The 7,430-nt window shown below is 41.9% G+C and overlaps 1 pseudogene; it reads right to left on the bottom strand.

Moving 5' to 3' along the window:
- Window positions 1-5,038: 5,038 nt before the first annotated feature.
- LOC118014584 lies at window positions 5,039-5,909 on the bottom strand (annotated as a pseudogene).
- Between the last annotated feature and the right edge of the window lie 1,521 nt (window positions 5,910-7,430).

Here is a 7,430-nt window from a genome sequence, read left to right as displayed (position 1 = left end):
GAAAGAGCACCACAAAAACCTAAGCGTTTGATTTCTGTCTACTCTTCTTCAGCTGTGAGTCCTTAGCCAAGTCACTGAACCTCCTTGGGCTTTGTATCAGTTTGCTGATGCTGCTGTAACAAATGACCACATACCTAGTAGCTTGAAACAAACGTGGAGATTTATTCTGTCACCGTTCTTGAGGCCAATCTGAAGTCTGAAATCAGTGTTGCTATGCTGAAATAAAGATGTTGGTAGGGCCATGATTCCTTCAGAGCTACTAGAGATAATCCTTCCTCCCCTCTTCCAGCTTCTGGTGGCTGAAGAAGGCATGCCACTAAAAGTAAATGACACTTGGCAGACAGCATTCATTTTATTTAATGAATATTTACTGAACACCCCTTCTGCTCTTACAGGTGCTGAGAATACAACAGTGAAGAAAACAGATTAAGTCTCTGCTCTTGTGGAGCTTGAGTCTGGTGGCTTATAAATAGCTATGGGATTTCTTAAATGCATGGTCATAAGGAGGAGACTTATTTCTACCCATTACCTACTCACTACCCTACTATTGTAAGCCCTTCCAGTCTTTAAGAGTTTGTTTTAAATCCTGCCTCCTCCATGAAGCTTTCTTTGATCTAGTCCTGCATGCTTAAACTTTCTTCTGAATCCCCCAGACACTACACTTTACCCTAACTGTGTTTATCATATTCTGTTAGTCACCTTTAAAAGCTAGCCTCTCCACAGTCTCTTGGGGGTTCTTTATCTCAGGACTCAAGCTAGGAGTGAGAGAAGCATAAGGTTGGGGCTCTGGGCTCCCACTCCACTTGACCAGGGCTGGTTTACCTTTACTGTTTACATCCTGAGCTTCTAATAGGATGCCATCTGAAGGAGTTCTGTGACCAAAAGCATTTGATAATAATTGGTCTTGAGCAGCGTGTCTTGACCCCAGCTGCTGTGACAACATAAGTGTGGCACCCATTCAACTATGCCAATGCCCAGCTGGAGCCCATTCCACTTCTGCCCAGAGAGTATGACTCAATAGGTCTGTGGTGGGGTACACAGGTTCCCCGGGTAATTCTGATGCACAGTCAAGTATGGATGTCACTGCTCTACATGGCTCAAAATTTTACCAGATCGTAAATTACTTGAAAAGATTAAATGCTTTTTTGTTTGTCTTTATATCCATCCCCCTACCAGTATATAGCAGATGTTCCTTTGAATTTTTGAATCTTTAAGACTGTCAGGAGGGATGGTTATGTTGCAGCAGCAGCAACAGCGAGACAAATCCTATTGTCTTCTATTAGTGAGATTTATATTCTGTCACAGACACAGAGATGGGAGCTTGTTTCTCATCTCCTTATCTGGGATCCAGGCTGAGGGAGCAGCCACCACCTCAAATATAGTAGCCACCATTATTAAAGGTCCCACATCTGGAATGACTTGTCATTTCTGCTCCCAGCTCATTGGCCAGGACTATTATATGGCTCAATCCAACTATAAGGGAGCTGAGAAATGAAATCCTACCATGTGCCTGGAAGCCAAAGCACAGGAAAACCTTGGGAAATAACACTTATGACCATCACAGTGCACTCTTTTGGTTAACAAACATTTGGCACATTTTCCTTCCCACAGGCAAAGTACTCTCATGCCACCCCATGGGAGACAACCCAAAAATTCTATGTGGACACCAGCTGAAAGTCTAGGGGCTATGGGTGATACAAGGCAGTCTCTATATTAGATGGTAATGCTCAGTGGTGTCCACATCAGATCTGGATGTGACTCATCTTGATGTGCAGCTCTATGAACTAAATTAAAATGTCTTATGTCCTGTATTAGTTTCCTATGGTTGTCCTAACAAATTACCAATAATTGGTGGCTTAAAATTTATTTATTCTCTCACAATTCTGGAGACCAGAAGTTTGAAATCAAGATGTCAGGAGGGCTGTGCTCCCTCCAAAGACTCTGGGAGAGACTCCCTCCTTGCCTTGTCCAGTGTCTTGCATCTGCAGGTGTTAGTGTGTGGCTACACCACTCCATTGTCTGCCTCTGTCTTCACGTGGATTCTCCTCTACTGTCTGTGTGTGCATCCTTCTCTGTGTGACACTCGTCATTGGATTTAGGGCTCACTTGGAGAATCCAGGATGATCTTATTTCAAGAGTCTTTTTTTTTTAAAGATTTTTTCATTTATTTATTAGAGAGAGAGAGAGAGCATGAGATGGGGGAAGGGCAGAGGGAGAAGCAGACTCCCCGCCGAGCAGGGAGCCCGATGTGGGACTCGATCCCGGGACTCCAGGATCATGACCTGAGCCAAAGGCAGTTGCTTAACCAACTGAGCCACCCAGGCGCCCCTTATTTCAAGAGTCTTAATTTAATTACATCTGCAGACTCTTTTTTTTTTCTGGAATAAGGTCACATTCATAGGTTGAGGGATTAAGATATGGACATATCTTTTAGAACATATGATTGCAGCTCACTCTAGTCTTTCCTCTGGCCAAAACTCACATCCATCCACAAGCAAAATACATTCAAATCCCAAAAACTCTCCAACTTTTTAGCCCATAACAACATTAGCTCTAAGTCCCAATCTTATCCAAATGTCATCAGTTCAAAAAATCCCCACTGTCGTGACCTGAACCATTTAAATCTGTTTATGGATGAGACTCTGAGTATACTTCATCCTGGGAAAAAAAATTCCTCTCTATTTAAGAATGCATGAAACTAGAAAACAAGTTACATGCTCCCCAAACACAATGGTGTGATAAGTATAGGATAGAAATTCCCATTCTAAAAAGGAGGAATTGGGGAAAACTAAGAGGTCACTGGTCCCAAGCAAGGTCTTAGTCCAGCAGGGGAAATTCTATTACGTTCCAAAGCTAGAGAGTAATCCTTTGTGGCAATACTCCACCCTCTGGGCCCATGATGGCTCGACTGGTCTCTGTGCCACCTGTTATGGCTCTGCCCCTGTAGCCATCTTTCCTTTTTTTGTGGGGTAACATGTGTTTGCAGTTGAGTAGCTCTATCAACCAATTTCCTGACTGTAGAGTTTTGGAAGGCCCATGGCCTTCTTTCATTTTTTTCTGTCTTTGTCACTTTCAGTACAAGCTGTCAGTCATTTTTTTAATTACAACTACAAAGACCCCTTTTTGGGGTTCATGTTCACATATTCTGGTGATTGGAATGTGGACCTATCTTTTTGGGGGCCACCATTCAATCCACTACATGCTCCCATCCCCATGCCCAATATACACTAGTGGAATACAGACAGGATAACTGAAATAAACACTTTGGTTCCTAAGTGAAAAGAATATAAGAATCTCCAGTCATTGGTCTGTAGCAATTCTGAACTCTTACCTGGCAGATGCTGTGATGGCCCTCTATTTTGGGAGTGGGTAATGCTTCTTGATTAACCCATACCCTTGGAGTAGTTCCCCAGCCTGATGTTCTCCTTGGATCTTCCCCAAGTCTACCTCTTGGGGAGATCCTTCTTTTTCCATAATCCTGAAATGGTATTTTAGAACATGCCCTTCTTGAGATCTGAACAGCTTTCTCAGTCATAGACTGGTAGGATCCAAGTGTCATTTTGAATTTTGAGTACCGTAAACATTTTTAGTACAGGCTCACAGTTTCTTTGGCAATATAACTTTAAAAACTCACTGAGATCCTTATCTATTTGCTCCTACTCAGTTCTATGTGCCAATAGCCACACCTACAGTTCTTTCCCAGACATTTCTTACATTTGATATACTTTTATGCTTTCTTTATCTTGTGACTTTCTTTCAAATTATTTATGAGTTTCTCAGTCTATCAGCCTTCAGTGGGAGAACCACACGTCTAATATCTTTTCTCTGAACTATTTTGCTCAACTGCAGGTATATACTGGTTACCATGAAATTAAATGGATCTCTGCTCTGAGACACCTTATTTCATTCAGAGGTTTGACAAATGGGTGTTATGGTCACGCCCTTGATTCCATCCTTTACTCAAGGCTGAATTTTAGTTGGTTCAAAGATCCTCACAGTTTTATCCTTTACTGCTTAGCATAATAAAATATAGTCTTTTTTACCCCTACACATACCCAAATTCCTAGATATTCTCTATTTCTTTCTCTGGGCTTATCTTTTTCTTGTGCCTTGTCAAGTTCAGCCAGCTAAACAAACACATGTTACTACCTTTCTTTCTTTCTTTCTTTCTTTCTTTCTTTCTTTCTTTCTTTCTTTCTTTCTTTCTTTCTTTCTTCTTTCTTTCTTTCTTTCTTTCTTTCTTTCTTTCTTCTTTCTTCTTTTTTTCTTCCTTCCTTCCTTTCTTTCGTTCTTTCTTTTTTTTTTTTTTAGAGAGAGAGAGAGAGAGAGGGTGGGAGGGAGGGAGAGAGCGTGGAGGTTGTGGGTGGAGGGGCAGAAGGAGAGAGAGAGAGAGAGAATCCCAAACAGGCACTACACCCAGCGCAGAGCCTGATGTGGCGCTCAATCCCATGACCCTGAGATAATGACTTGAGCTGAAATTAAGAGTTGGATGCTTAAGGGACTGAGCCACCCAGGCGCCCCTACTAACATCCTTTTTATAGCATTTTCTCTGATATGTGAAAGTTCATTAGGGACCTCATTTGCCTTCCAAGTTATAATTGGCAGCATTTTTATTAAATATTTTGTCACTGTTAGCATTCTTCTAGCTTCCAATAATAGTTTGTTTCTGAATCAGCTAAAAAGTACAGATTTTGTTGAAGTAACAAAAGACTTCAAAACGCTTTTAAATACAAAGTTTTATTTTTTTGTTCACACTCTATGTCTAATGTAGATTGGCTGGGTGGGTGGAGGGTTGCTTTTTGTATTCTGGATTCCAAAATAATGGTTACTGTGTGTCTTATGTAATTTTCAACCTTAGTATCAGTTGTGTTGTCTACATGTTAAACACTGCGGCATCAAAACACAAAAATTAATTAAACAATTTCCTTTTACATTTAACCTTATCACTAGCTTCATTCAAATAAGTAGAAAACTCACAGCTGAAACTATTTTTTTGAATTTTATTTATTTTAACAGGCTTTGATTCACTTTCTTTTTCTCATATAAAACTATGTGGTGGCCACAGCTGGAGCCTGGTGTGGGTCTTTACAAGACAGTCAGTGAATCCCTGATAGGGAGACTTGGTAAACCCAATCTCTTTCCAGAGGTCAGGGGTGAGAAAGCTGTAGGTCTCAGAAATGGCATCAAAAGTGGCTGTAGCCAAGTTGCCGAGAGTAACAGTGCAGCCCCTGGTGGGAGCGAGGTGTATCAGTCATCAATCCCGGCCATCATCAATAGTTTCTTGAGCACAGGGTCTGGGACAATGCCACTGCCTCTGGGGGTGGCAACGAGGTGCACCTGCACAGAGCCATAGAGGCCGGTCATCTCACCTGGAACAGTGTGGGGCTTGCTGATCTTGTTCCCTTAGTAGCCTCACTGTACGGGGATGATGGAAAGCTTGGTCAGGATGGAAGCCCCATGGATGGCAGTGGCTACCTCCTTGGAACGCTTAACACTTAGACCAACATGTGCACTCTAGTCTCCGATGGCAACAAACGTCTTGAACCTGGTCTGCTGGGCAGCACAGGTCTGCTTTTGCACAGGCATAATCTTCAAAACCTCATCCTTGAGGGATGCCCCCAGGAAAGAGTCAATGGTCTCAGATTCCCTGATGGGCAGAGAGACAAGATAGATCTCGTGCAGGGACTTGATCTTCATATCCTGACCAAGTGGTCCAGCGTGGTGACAAGGATCCACTCCTTATCCTTGTCCTTGCCTCCCTGAGCTCCCAGCCTCTGCCCCACCCAGGCTCACCCCAATCCCTCCCCAACCCCAGCCCAGAAGCCCTAGGGAAACCTCTGTGGAAGCCCCCTGGCCTTCCATTCCAGGGGCTTCCAGGCTTCTGCTGCAGCACTGGCATTATCTGCCATTTGGTGCTGAAACTATCTTATTTTTTAAATTAGCAAACCTTAGTTCTGAGTTATTGAGCAAAAGTGACCTGATGGCTGAGGATCTGAACATTTGTGGCCCACAACAAAATGAGTACCACGAGCATTTCTCCTTGCTTCAGTACATAGTATATTTGATGGAAATAATTTCAGCTTCCATGCTGATAACATTGAGATGTGGGTGTGGTGGTGATTAGAGATATTTCCCAAATATTTACAGTTCTCCCCCTGTACTTCCAGGCCCCTGGGTGGATGGATAGGTCTGTGACTATTTCTGACCCATAAGTGCTAAACAAAGTGAGACCTTCAAAAATTTTCTTTCCCTTTGCCACCGTGACCAGCAATATTTGAGACGATGGCTGTTCAATCAGCCTGGGTTCTACAGTAAAGAGATGAGAACAAAATTTGAATTTTGTTTTTCAGAGTCATTTGAAGTTTCTGTGTTACTTCAACAAAATCTGTACTTACTGATACAGAAATTGAAACTATTATTGGGGGCTGGAAGAACCAACTTGTTAAAACAAGACTGTATTGCAAACATGCTGGGTTATCTAACAGGTCATGAGGGAAAGTTGAACAACAACAAAAAACCATTAAAGGACTTGAAGACATCAGACCCTTAGGAGAAACTGAATTTGAAGATTGAAATGTGCTCAGGGCTCTTTCTGTCTTTCCATTCTGCTTTTTTCACACCTCAGCTTTTTTTCTCCTCTTTCACCACAGGTCAGTCTTTCTACAGATGAGAAAATATGGCTGTGGACAGTTTTTAGTTTTATGCATTACAGTGTTGGTCACCTGAAAGGGACTGGGTTAATTTTGTCCCAAGTACATGATGAAATCCAAGAAATAGACTCATTGGTATGAGGCAGTTATCTACCCTTGAACCAATCAGTTGTGGTTGCAATGTAATTGTACTTGCAACAGCTGATTGATGGGAGTATGGGGACCATGGGATCGTGGGGAGGGTGGAGACTCTCTGCTCATGTGGGAGTGTGATTTCTTTGTACTTGTGTGGTGACTTCCTTCATACTCATGTGAATGAGGCAAGGGCTTTGAAGGGGTAATTCCTGCATAGCTATCCTCACTGCTTGTTCAAATCTTCTTTTTTTTTTTTTTTTAATGTTTCCTCACTAAGTTTGCTAGTTAGTTAAACAGGTCAAATAAACCATTTATTTTTGGACTCATTTAGGAAAAGCAAACATTTTCTTTAAAACATGAGGACAACAGAACAAGCAATTCATGAGAACATGGTCAAATGTTTCCTAGCTGAATTTACATAGTTTCAGAAAGTCTTTTATACCCTTGACCTCTTAGTGGAAAGAGAATTAGAGAGGCCTTTATTTCTTGGGGCACTATGGGTCTCAAAAGGCATCAGTTAACATATTGAATCCTGGTGTCTCTGAAGAAATAATTTTCTGCTCTTCTTTCTGGGTTTATAAAATATCATTGCAGCCTGCAACATCAAAATTATTACTTAGATATGAGTTGAGTGACTCACAACTT

Source organism: Mirounga leonina, unplaced genomic scaffold (genome assembly GCF_011800145.1).
Source record: "Mirounga leonina isolate KUSES-001 unplaced genomic scaffold, KU_Mleo_1.0 Mir_154, whole genome shotgun sequence".
Lineage (NCBI taxonomy): Eukaryota > Metazoa > Chordata > Mammalia > Carnivora > Phocidae > Mirounga > Mirounga leonina.
Note: the sequence above shows the minus strand (reverse complement) of the source record. Positions and strands in the feature narration are given on the sequence as shown.